At 44.2% G+C, this 12,102-nt stretch overlaps 1 pseudogene across 1 annotated transcript; it reads right to left on the minus strand.

Moving 5' to 3' along the window:
* Positions 1-4,289: 4,289 nt before the first annotated feature.
* On the minus strand, positions 4,290-5,167 carry LOC100357498 (small ribosomal subunit protein eS1 pseudogene; annotated as a pseudogene). Its single transcript, XR_016211436.1, has one exon. The product of XR_016211436.1 is annotated as a small ribosomal subunit protein eS1 pseudogene (transcript).
* Between the last annotated feature and the right edge of the window lie 6,935 nt (positions 5,168-12,102).

Consider the following 12,102-nt stretch of genomic DNA (forward strand, 5'->3'; position numbering starts at 1 on the left):
TGGCCACAGAAAAGTAGTCAACTGGGGCTTCTATTGGTTCTTCTCCAGAGGCGTCTCAGAGGCATTGTGGTACTCAGATGTCTCAGGGGTCCACTTCCAGTGCATCATAACTTAAAGCAGATCTCCATCATAATTGTTCTGGTAGTTGCCTCTCAACTACCATGTTACCCTGCACGTTCAGTTCTAATAACACAATGATCTCAAGCTATGCTGGGACTCCCTCTTTTTGTCATCCTTGACCTTGATGGGAGCTGTTGTTCTTCAGGTTCCTGAAAGAAGCTTCAGTGCTCCTTTCTGATGACACACTGTCTTTAGAATACCTCTGCTGTCCCTGATGCTGCTCCTCAGAATCCCAGGATGCCTGGGATTTATTGGTTTATTCAAAGAACATGTTGAGCAGCTCCCATGGGGCAGAGTCGACAAAACACAGCACAGTCTTAATTTCAGAACGGACTGAAGGCATCCTAGAGCACAGAGTGATGTGGGATATTGGTCTTAGGAGAGTTTGATAAGGATGAGTAGGAGCAGGTGAAAGGATCTAGGAGAGGGGTGGAGTTCTAGGAAGAGCTGCAACATATATCTTGGCCTGGATGCAGGGATGGAGAATATGTGGCCCCTAGACCATATAAATCCCATGAAAGCACTTGCCCTGGCCCTGGCTCTGCCAAGGCAACCACAAACACGACTCAAAATTCAGTAAATCTTTAGCAGGCTAATTTTTAAGTTGATAATTCTGTATGGCCCAAGAATAATGATGTAAATCTCCAAATGGCCCTTGGCAGAAAAAAGATTCCCCACCCTGGGAGGCTTCAGACAGAGTTAAGGGTTTAGAACAAAATATATTATCTCCATTTTTCTTGACTCACTGGGCATGCAGATGTACCTATAGTGCCTAGGGCTCCAGGTCTTACCAGAATCGCAGGTGACAGCTGCCCTCCCTGAGAACTCAGATTATGTCCAAGACAGATTTCCAGTATTGCACCAGAGTGACACCACTCCTTCCTCTTTCTAATGCCCCAGATACAGGCCATGGATCCACCTAATCATAGCCTGGGTTGTCCCTTCCAGGGCTATACAACACTGATAATTTTCATCACTTAAGGTAAGGAAACAACACTCAAAATGCCCTTCTATCAACTTTGTAGATGCTCCGTAGCTTGTAGACAAATTAGACCACCACGTCACAGTTCCCGTGGCACTGTGTCGGACCCTTGGTAACTATCATTAGGCTCCACTGGGTCCTAGGCTATTCTAACATAGTTGTGGTTAAAATTAGTTAGTGGTTGAAATGTTGACTTTTCCTGGTCCCCACTGAGAGGGGCATGAAGAAGACTGAGACCCCTGCTCAAGTTCTCAGGAAGAGAAAACTGCTAAAACAGTTAGTCTGGAGTTTGTGCTTGGCTTTGGTTTTCATGAGGCTTGTTCAGCTGATGCCAGCAACATCTGGAACTGGGAGTGGATTTGGGCAGATTGCAATGCAAGGAGGCTCCCTTGGCTGGGTTTCCCTGCGGGAAGAGGTCCAGGAGGCAGAGCAGCATCTGCAAGGGCATCACGGGCAGCAACCGTGAGCAAGAGGCATGCGGTTCTGCCTAAGGAGGGAGGAGCCAGTCGTTCACTTCGGCAGAGCACATAGAGAACCAGCACCCAAGGGCAGGCAGTCTACACTGTTGTACTCCTTGAGTGAGCCAGCTTCCTGCTTCCTGCAGCCTCACCATCCTTTCATTTCTAAGGCTTTTAGGACTCTACTGTCCCAACATCCCTCAGTCATGGGCCATCTGTACTCTCAGGCTGCCAACCTATACCCAGCATCCTCTAGTCAAAATATTTCTGATTACCAATACATCTATCCATTTTTCTATATATATAGATAGATGATATAGGAATAGATAGATGGATAGAGAAATAGATATAGTTTTTAAAGGTCCATATGCAGAGGGACAAATGCAGAAAGTGGGTTTGTCAAAGTTAAACCAGTTTTAAGACAGTAGGGGAAGGGTGACTTTCCCTGACATAAAAATTCCTATGCAGTTGTTATGATCATGTTTTGTTAGTAAAAGTAATATTGTTTGTATTTCTGTCTCTTTTCTTCCAGATTTTCTAAGTTTACCATATTGCCAATGTTTGATAAATTAGGTCAGCGTTATGTGCTAATTGCTTAAAGCTCACCACACCCAGAAGCAATTGTGCTACTCTTAAGATGGATTTCTGGCATCAACTGATACTAAATAGTGTGATTCTAATGTCATCTCAGTAGATGACTGAGAGTTTTTGCAAGCAGTAGGTATAGAATCCCTGAACCTTCACAGCTGGTAATGATCAAGCAGTAAAAGCATCTTCCCAGGGGTGGAATTCTCCCTACATCACCCAGAACTGCTTGATCACTTCCAGTTATGGGAACTTACTTCTATGAGGGGCAGGCTATTGAGCCATTGGATGGTTTTGATTGTTAGGAAGCTCTCTTTTATTCACTGAAATAAAATCTGCCTTCCTGAAGATTCCTTTGACCAAAGAACTCAACTCTGGAGCTGCTGTACTTAAGCCTAATTTCTTTTCTATTTGAGAGTAGATTGTTGGCATTTTGCTCTTATAAGTGGTGCTGCGATGGATGTCCTTGTCCTTGTCTCATAGCACACAAAAGCAAGAGTGTCATTGGTAAAATAGAGGATGTTCATCTAATCTGAACCACATTGTTTTTTCAAAGTGCTTGTATCATCCTACACTCCCACCATATGTGGTTTGTGTTTTCCCTTTCTTTTTAGTATTTTTGATAAACAGATTTTTTTTTTTAACTTGAGAGGTGCAGAGAGAGAGAGAAGGAGAGGAGGGGAGGGGAGGGGAGGAGAGCTCCTATTTGCTGGTTCACTTTCTAAGTGCCCACAGCTGTTGCAGCTGGGCTGGGCCTGGGCCAGGGATAAAGCCAGAAACCCAGACATTCACTCCAGGTCTCTCACATAGGTGGCAGGAATGTCTTTTTTTTTTTTTTTTTTTTTTTTTTTTTTGACAGGCAGAGTAGACAGTGAGAGATAGACAGAGAGAAAGGTCTTCCTTTGCCGTTGGTTCACCCTCCAATGGCCACCGCGGCCGGTGCGCTGCGGCCAGCGCACCGCGCTGATCCGATGGCAGGAGCCAGGTACTTATCCTGGTCTCCCATGGGGTGCAGGGCCCAAGAACTTGGGCCATCCTCCACTGCACTCCCTGGCCACAGCAGAGAGCTGGCCTGGAAGAGGGGAAACCGGGACAGAATCCAGCGCCCTGACCAGGACTAGAACCTGGTGTGCCGGCGCCGCAAGGCAGAGGATTAGCCTAGTGAGCCACGGCGCCGGCCAGGAACGTCATTTTTGAGTCATCATGGCTGCCTCCCAGGGTCTGCATTAGTAAGAAGCTGGAGGCAAAAACCAGAGCAAATTGAACTCAGGTACTCTGAAGGGGAGTGTGGGCATCTCAACTACCATGCTAAGTGCATGCTCTTAAAGACAAGTTTTGTTTGTTTGGTTGGTTGGTTGGTTTTTTGTTGTTGTTGTTTTGTTTTTTTTTTGACAGAGTTAGTGTGTGTGTGTGTGTGTGTGAGAGAGAGAGAGAGAGAGAGAGAGAGAGAGAGAAAGGTCTTCCTTCCATTGGTTCACCCCCAAAATGGCCGGAACTGTGCTGATCCGAAGCCAGGAGCCAGGTGCTTTCCATGCAGGTGCAGGGGCCCAAGCGCTTGGGCCATCCTCCACTGCCTTCCCGGGCCACAGCAGAGAGCTGGCCTGGAAGAGGAGCAACCGGGACTAGAACTGGCGCCCATATGAGATGCCGGCGCTGCAGGTGGAGGATTAACCATGGCACGGGCCCCAGTGGTTTCCTTTTTAAAAGTTGTTTGCTTCTTACTTTCATATAGACATACAGACACATCTTTATCTTGTTTTTTTGGTTAGTCACCTTACTAAATTCTATGATTGTTTCTGATTCTGTGGTTTGAGATTTTTCAGTATAGACAAAACTGGAATTATCAGTATTTTTTTCATCTTTTCTTATGCTTTAGTTGCCATTTGTTCTCTTACCAAGTGACTAGAATCCTTGACACAGTGCTGAACAGAAGTTGTAATTGTGAACATAATTGTCTTCTTTCTAATCTTAAAGGTAATGCTTCTAACATTCCTCATTTCATTGAGAAAAATGGTACAAATTTTTGGTAAGTCTTATCATTCTTTATCAGTCTTGCTCAATATTTCCTTTTATTCATGTAATTTACTAAGAATTTTTTATCATCAAGTGAGCATGGGATTCTCCCAAATCTTTTTTTTTTCTTTTTTTTTCACAAATAGGACATTTTATTTGTCACTATTAAAGTCTAATTTTTAAACAGATTCTTGGACGGGTGGTTCGTAGCCATCAGCTCGTTCGACTTTTGCACCCGTCTCATTTCCAGTGGCTTTTCCAGAACTGCTACCTTCTCCGTGAAGCTCCATGAGTTTTCCCAATTCAAACTTGGGCTTCTTCAGCATCTTCACTTTTCTAACGAAGACATCATGGAGAGGATAAATAGACTGGCAAGCCTTCTCTATGTCTTTCCCAATGCTGTCTGGGATCAATTTATTGACTACTTCTTTCAAGTCATTTGTTTGCACCTCCCGTGTCATGATTTCCATCATCTTCTTCCGGATCTGGCGGACCTGCTGGTGCTGAGCATAGGAAGTCTTCCGTATCTGATTGTTGCGTTTTTTGGTAAAACCAACACAGAACAGACGAAGCAAATAGCCATCGGTAGTCTTGACATCAACATGAGCTTCAATCATGGTCTGCCATTTTTTGACCATGGAGCACGTTTTGTCACGGGTAAGATCCATGCCGTGGAAGTTAGTCAGGCAGTTTTTGCCCTGAACATCCTCCGTAATCAGTTTGAATTTTCTAAATGCAACTTCATTGTTCTGCAGGTCAGCAAGACTCGCTTCAAAAACACGACCCTTGAGTCCATCAGACGCAATTTTGGTTCCTTGGGTCCTCGTGACCAGTGTTTTCCCAATATTTCGTATGTTGAACATAGCAGGTGCCTTCACATCATACCAATCTTTCTTAGAAAATGGGTCCACCACTTTCTTCTTGGCTCCCTTTTTGCCGCCTTTCGTAAGGCGCTTGTTCTTGCCGACCGCCATGGTGGTGCTCAGAGAGCCAAAAGGCCCAAATCTTTTTTTTTAAAAGTAAGGTTTGTTGAGATATAACTTACACACAATAAAATTCAGCTTACTTCTGTTTGGTATAAGAGCTTCTCCAAGATTGGATTCACCCATCCCTTGAAATTTTGTTATAAACCATTTGTATACGTGTAAGCTATGCAGCTTTCTTTATGGGCTGATTTTAACTATTTATTTATTATTTATTTATTTGAGAGGCACGGAGAAAGAGACAGAGATCTTCCATTTGCTGGTTCACTCCCCAAATACTACAACTACCAGGGGTGGTCCAGGCCAAAGCCAGGAGCCAGGTCTCCCAGATGGGTTGCAGGGGTCCAAATACTGGGGAAATCATCTGCTGCTTTCCAGGGAGTGATCAAGAGGAAGCTGGAATCAAAAGTGGAGCTTGGGGACTGGCATTGTGGGTAGTGTGTTAAGCTACTGCCTGCAACACCAGCACCCCATATGGGTGTGGGTTTGAGTCTGCTGCTCCACTTCCCCAGCAAGTTGGTAGACATGACGACACACTTGGAACTGTCATGCTGTTTCTTCCCAGCCAATGGTTTTAGGCAATTTCGTTTCAGTTAATAGTGACTGGGCATGTTTTCAAGTCTATGGATGAATCCTCATCCACAGTCATTATGATTCACTTGGGAAACCAAACTGACATTTTATGTTGCTCATAAACATTTGAAAAGAAGCTACTCATTCTCCAGAACAGGAAATCATAGGCTTGCCATGTGGATAGCCTATTTGAGGACTTTTGGCTTTGAAATACATGTATGTATATCTAGTTTGGCAACAGGGTGAGTAGCCTTTTGTGTGCTCCTTGGTGAGACTATGGGTGAGCTCATCCCTGCAGAGCCCTCCCTGCTGGTCACTCCTTGCTGGACTAGTGGCCCTTATTAGAGTTACGCGATCATCCTGCACAGGCCAAGCTGGCTTTGATTTTTAAGTCCTTTGACTCTCTCTGACCTACGCTCTTCTATGAGTATCTAAACTCTATAATAGAAGCTTACATATGCCACACACGAGAGCACATTTTGTATTTCCCTGTTCTAATGTGAGCACCTAGTAGTTTGGAATTATGTAACTAATCAACCAGTTGTCCTCCTGTGAACCTATCTCTTGAACCTCTGAGTGGGTGGAGGGCAAGGGCTTCCTCTTTGGGTAGAGAGGGGACGCAGATGTCCGAGAGGAAGTAAGACTTTTCATAAATAGAGGGAAACAAAGGGAAGACTTGTGTTAACCTCCTCAAGAGAACTCAGCTGCACAGGAAGGTGTGGACATGCCTGGAGTCACCATCGCTGAGAAGCAAGAGCCAGGAGGACAAAATCTCACTGCATGACTTCTGAAGGGCTGGATTCAGAAACCTTCAACAAGCTCAGAACTGATTTCATTGGGGCCAAGACCTCAGCCTCCAGTTCCAGATTTGACAAAAACAGTAAGAAACCAAAGGAACAACAGCAGACAAAAAGTTCTATCTAGATTAGCAGACTGGTGGAAGAGACTAAGGAGTGCCCCTCCTCCATGACCCAAGAGTTGCTCAAATTTAAACATATTTTTTAAAAAGATTTTATTTATTGATTTGAGAGGCAGTGTTACAGACTGAGAGGGAGAAACAGAGAGAAAGTGATTCCATCTGCTGGTTCATTCCACAAATGGCTACAATGGCTGGAGCTGGGCTACTCCAAAACCAGGAACCAGGAGCTTATTCCAGGTCTTCCATGTGGGGGCAGGGGCCCAAGGACTTGGGCCATCTTCTTCTTCTTCTTCTTTTTTATTTTTATTTGACAGGTAGAGTTATAGACAGTGAGAGAGAAAGACAGAGAGAAAGGTCTTCCTTCCATTGGTTCACTCCCCAAATGGCCGCCAGGTGCTTCTTCCTGGTCTCCCATGCGGGTGCTGGGGCCCAAGGACTTGGGCCATCCTCCACTGCCCTCCTGGGCCACAGCAGAGAGCTGGACTGGAAGAGGAGCAACTGGGACTAGAACCCAGCACCCATATGGGATGCCAGCACCGCAGGTGGAGGATTAACCAAGTGAGCCATGGCACTGGTTGGGCCATCTTCTACTGCTTTCCCAGGCCATAGCAGAGAGCTGGATTGGAAGAGGAGCAGCTGGGACACAACAGGTGCCCATGCGGGATGCATGCGCCAGCACCACAGGCAGAGGCCACAGCGCTGGCCCCTCAAATTTAAATCTTAATAGGAACTCCTTCTTGCCTCCAGCAGTCTAGATTGGCAGATGGTCACAAGCCTGGTTTTATAAACCAGTAATCATGGTCCAAGACATCATTATGGTTGAACGAGGCCATGGAGATACAGATAGAAGTCTGTGCCCAAGAAGCCCATTTTTTTCTACTCTAAAGTTCTAGGGCCATGGTCTTGACCTACTGACACTTCCTAATGTAGGTTTCTTGGTTAAATATTAAATTAAATGATAATATTTTGCCACTAATGCACCTCAAAATTTCTATCTGGTGAGCTCTGCTTGTTACACTTAGCTTAATCAATTCCACAGGTTTGAATCCAAGTCTATGGAACAAAGACATAACCATCATACTTTAAACAAATGCACAATCTTCTACTACAGATCTTTACCTTGTCTGATATTTCAACGAAGCTTCATGAAAGTTTACTCTAACAAACTATAGGTGTTTGCTTATCAACCTAATATTTTACAAGGGGACCAAAATCTGTTAAGAATAATATAGGGGTAAAACATTTAGCCAGGCTGTTAAGATGCTGGTTGGGAGGCCTACATCCCATACTGGAGTGCCTGGGCAGTTCCTGGATTCAAGTCTCAGCTCTACTGATTCCCACTTCCTTCTAACGTGGCAACAGGTTATAGCTCAATAGATTTGGTCCCTGCCACCCATGTGGGTGACCTGGGATGAGTTCCCAGCCACTGGCCTTGGCCTGGCCCAGCCCCAGCTATTGCAGGCATTTGGGATTTGGAGAGTGGACCAGCAGATAAGAGCTTGCTCTCCAACCCCCACCCCCATCTCTCTGCCTCTCAAATAAATAAACAAACAAAAAATTTTTAAAAAGAATAATACAGGACTGTTTTCAAGCTACCATCAACTAGTTTCAAATACTACAACTATTCTAATCTTCACACAGCAGCTAGAGCTGATTTTTCTAAAACTTGCATCTGATCATGTCATTTCTCTTTTAAAAACCATTCAACATTCCCCACTGCCCTTGGGATAAAATCCCAACTCTTAACATGAGGCTGCAGAAGAGAAATTGGGCCAGCTTAACTAAATATTCTTTGGCCTATGAACAAATTCCAAATGAATTAAAAACTCTTTAGGCCACACACTGTAGAATGGGAGGAGGGAATTTATTATTAGGTGGTGTTAATCCAAAGGAAGGAAGCAGAACACAACTAGTCACACTTGTTCTTTCCCACAGGGCCAGGGAAGAATATCTTCAAGGTTTGGGCACTCTTTTCCTCCAGATGAACTTGACTGAAAGCAGGTAGTGTACAAATAGCTCTTCCTAGAGCAAGGACCACAGCCACGGGAACCCCAAATGTCCATTTTAGGAGAATGAGAGGAATGGGATTGAGGCAGGGCATAATCCAAATAGTATATGTGTTACATCAACCAGTGTTACACCTGCTCAGTGACCAAGGGTCAGGCTTACGTCTCTACTCCCCTCCTGCAGGGCTGAGTCTGTCCTGGACCTTCGCTGCCAAGGCTGTAATCTCACAAGTGCCTTTAGCTCTCACCTGCTTATTCCCTCCCAAGATCCAGCCCAGACAAGAGGAGTTAATTAGGACTTGTTCAAATATTAGGAAATCAGATAATAATTGCCACATTCTTCTTGGTAGGTCTTATTGACCCATGGAAAATTATCTCTGGATTTATTTTCTGGATCTAACTATGGTCAGAATGACTTATAACATTTTTCTCATTTCGCTTAAGCTCCTTTAAGCTGGGTTTCTGTCAATAATAACCAGATTCCAGGCATATTATAATTCTTTAAAGGCAGACTACCTGTCATAGCAAGTTCATGGATACATGTTCTCTTTTGTACTGGCCTCTGCAGACAGACAATTGGGCATTTTATCAAACAGCTGTTATAAAATCAAGGGCACTGTTCTCAACAATGGCCTTGGTTCATCCTACAGGAAGCATATCCTGTATATAACAATAAATAAAAGTATGATTAATTAATAAGCACAAATTTGCTACCATTTCATTCTGATGGCTTCATAGGAAACCTGTCATTCCCCAACTAGTCCTTCCATAGGGCATTTTTGAGATTGTTCCACATTCTTCTCCTGGCCAACTCTGCAGGAACAGATCTCGTTATCCCTCCCCCACCACAGATTTAGTTTTATTTGCATAAAAGAATGTGACCTTCTAAGGCTACGGTTCTAAAATTTTAGCACACATTAGAATTACCAGGTGGGCTAAGTAAACCACAGATTTCTTTATTGTGCACCTGAGACTCTGAGTCTGTAGGGCTGGGGCAGGGAAGGAGGCTCCATAATTAGCATTTCTCACCAGTCCCGGGCAATCCCTTGTTGCCAATCTGGAGCCACACTTCACTGTCACAGACTGTTCACGCTGGAGTTGGCCTTCGATGGAAGCAATGTCTTCTTGTCTCTTTGTAAAGCCTTCTTGGGAGAAGTGCTCTATTAGTAAGACAGTCAATCAGTTATTGCGCATATCCTGTCTGCTAGGTTAGGGATCCCAAACTCCTAATGCATACAGGCGCCAGGGAGATAACTTAGAAGGGTGAGCACACAGAAGAGAAGTGTTTACATTTGCATGAATGCACTGTGTAAGTGGTGAGCACTGTGGCACACTGCAGAGTGTATCCCACCTAAAGGAATGTCATTCTACAGCAGGAGGAGTGATCATGGACCTGGAGCAGCTCCCACCACTTCCCAGCTGTGTGACAAAGTTAGGCAAGTGTTTGAATCTCTCCATGTCTCATTTTCTTCACCCATAAAATCTGGATGATAGAACCTACCTTAGAGGATTGAATAGTAAGTACTGTATTATAATAACAGGAAAAGCTTCTATGAAGAGATTCCAAAAATCGTCTGGAAAATGGAATTAATAGATAAACTTTTTGGGGCCGGCACTGTGAGGCAGCAGGTAAAGCCGCTGCCTGCAGTGCCAGCATCCCATATGGGCACCAGTTCGAATCCCGGCTGATCCACTTCCAATGCCACTGTGTTATGGCCTGGGAAAGCAGTGGAAGATGGCCCAAGTCCTTGGGCCCTTGCACCTGTGTGCGAGACCTGGAAAAAGCTCCTGTCTCCTGGCTTCAGATCAATGCAGCTCTGGCTGTTGCGGCCAACTGGAGAGCGAACCAGCGGATGGAGGACCTCTCTCTCTCTCTCTCTCTGCCTCTCCTTCTCTGTGTAACTCTGACTTTCAAATGAACAAATAAATATTTAAAAAAATAGATAAACTTATTTCGGTACAAAAAGAATTTAAAACCCATTCATAGTTTTTTTAATAATATGTGTTTTCCATGAGCCTTTTGAAGACCCCACATAGAATACTGTCATCATTAGTTGACACTAGTCCAGCAGCAGTCAAAATGAAACACAACACCTTTGTTAATTTGCTTAATCTTTACAATTTATGAAATAAGTACAATTATTAGCTGCATTTTACTAATAAGCAAACTGAAGCACAGAACAATTGTGTAACAGGTCCTCACTCACAATGCTGGTAAGAGGTGGGATTAGATGGCAAAGCTAGGCAGGCTGGCTCACCTACTGCATTAGGGTAGAGTAGCTCCATAAAAGAGCGGCACCCATTGACTTCCAGCTACTTGATGCCATTGAACAAGACTGAAGTTCTCTGCTCATTCTCTCACTCTCTTTTTTTCTTTTAATAGAAACTAGAAATCTGGATGTGTATGTGTGTGTGTGTGTGTGTGTGTGTGTGTGAGAGAGAGAGAGAGAGAGAGAGAGAGAGAGAGAGTTTTCTTGTTGCTTTAGCATGGTTCAATTTTTTAAATCATTGAGTAGGTCAAAAAGAACACATATTTGGGCCTGCAGGCCACAAACTTTTAAGCTGTGCCCAAGCTTTGCACCAATCCTGGCGATGTGGAGAGGGCAACGCACTGTCTACTCATCCTGCCAGATACAGGTGGGGCAGAAGCCACTCTTAGTGTGCCAATGACTGTGACCACTGCATGTCAAGGCCATTTGTTTCATGACACAGCCCTTCTCTTTCTTCCCTATCATAGAAATGCCTCCCTTACCTACATTCTACTGCATTTTCCTTTATGGAAACACTGATCTCTCCCTGCTTAGGATACATAATTACAACAGTTGCTAAATGCACAAAAGAGAGCTGTCAGCAGAGATTGTCATTAGGCTCATCATTAATCACCTTCTAAAAATCCCTCCGATTCTCATCTCTTTTTATATAAGATAAGCAGCCTCCCAAAATTTCTAGTCCTTGAAATCTGAAGTTCTGGGTAATATGGTTGTTTAATACAAGGCACACCTGAAAGGAGACCATGAAACCAGACATATCCATCTTCCAGCAGAAGGGGCTCTGCCATGGCTCACAAATCGGTGTGTGCAATCAGAAACACCAAGGTTAGATACATGTCAACATGACGTATCTTTAATTTCCCAAACTTGTTCCAGCTGGATCTTATTAGTGGATGTGTGTGTGTTTATTTATTATTTTTTTTCTTCTTGGTCAGCCCCTAGGCCGACCTCCCAGGCTGAACTTCTTATAAAACCAAGAAAGCCAAATGCATTAACCCTGCTGGACAATTGATCGTGACCATGGGGCAATCGTCAGCTGCATGACAGGGGGGAGATGTCCTCTCACAGAAGGGATGAGAGCAAGCCCTTGGCCTGCAGTCACATCCTGAAGCAAGTCTCCTGACGTTGGCTGACTTAAACAACTCTTTTGAAAGAATTTTCTACAGTTAACAGTGTGAAGTGTCATTTATAAG

This window comes from Oryctolagus cuniculus, chromosome 7 (assembly GCF_051225735.1).
Source record: "Oryctolagus cuniculus isolate XC-2025 breed Fujian yellow rabbit chromosome 7, ASM5122573v1, whole genome shotgun sequence".
Lineage (NCBI taxonomy): Eukaryota > Metazoa > Chordata > Mammalia > Lagomorpha > Leporidae > Oryctolagus > Oryctolagus cuniculus.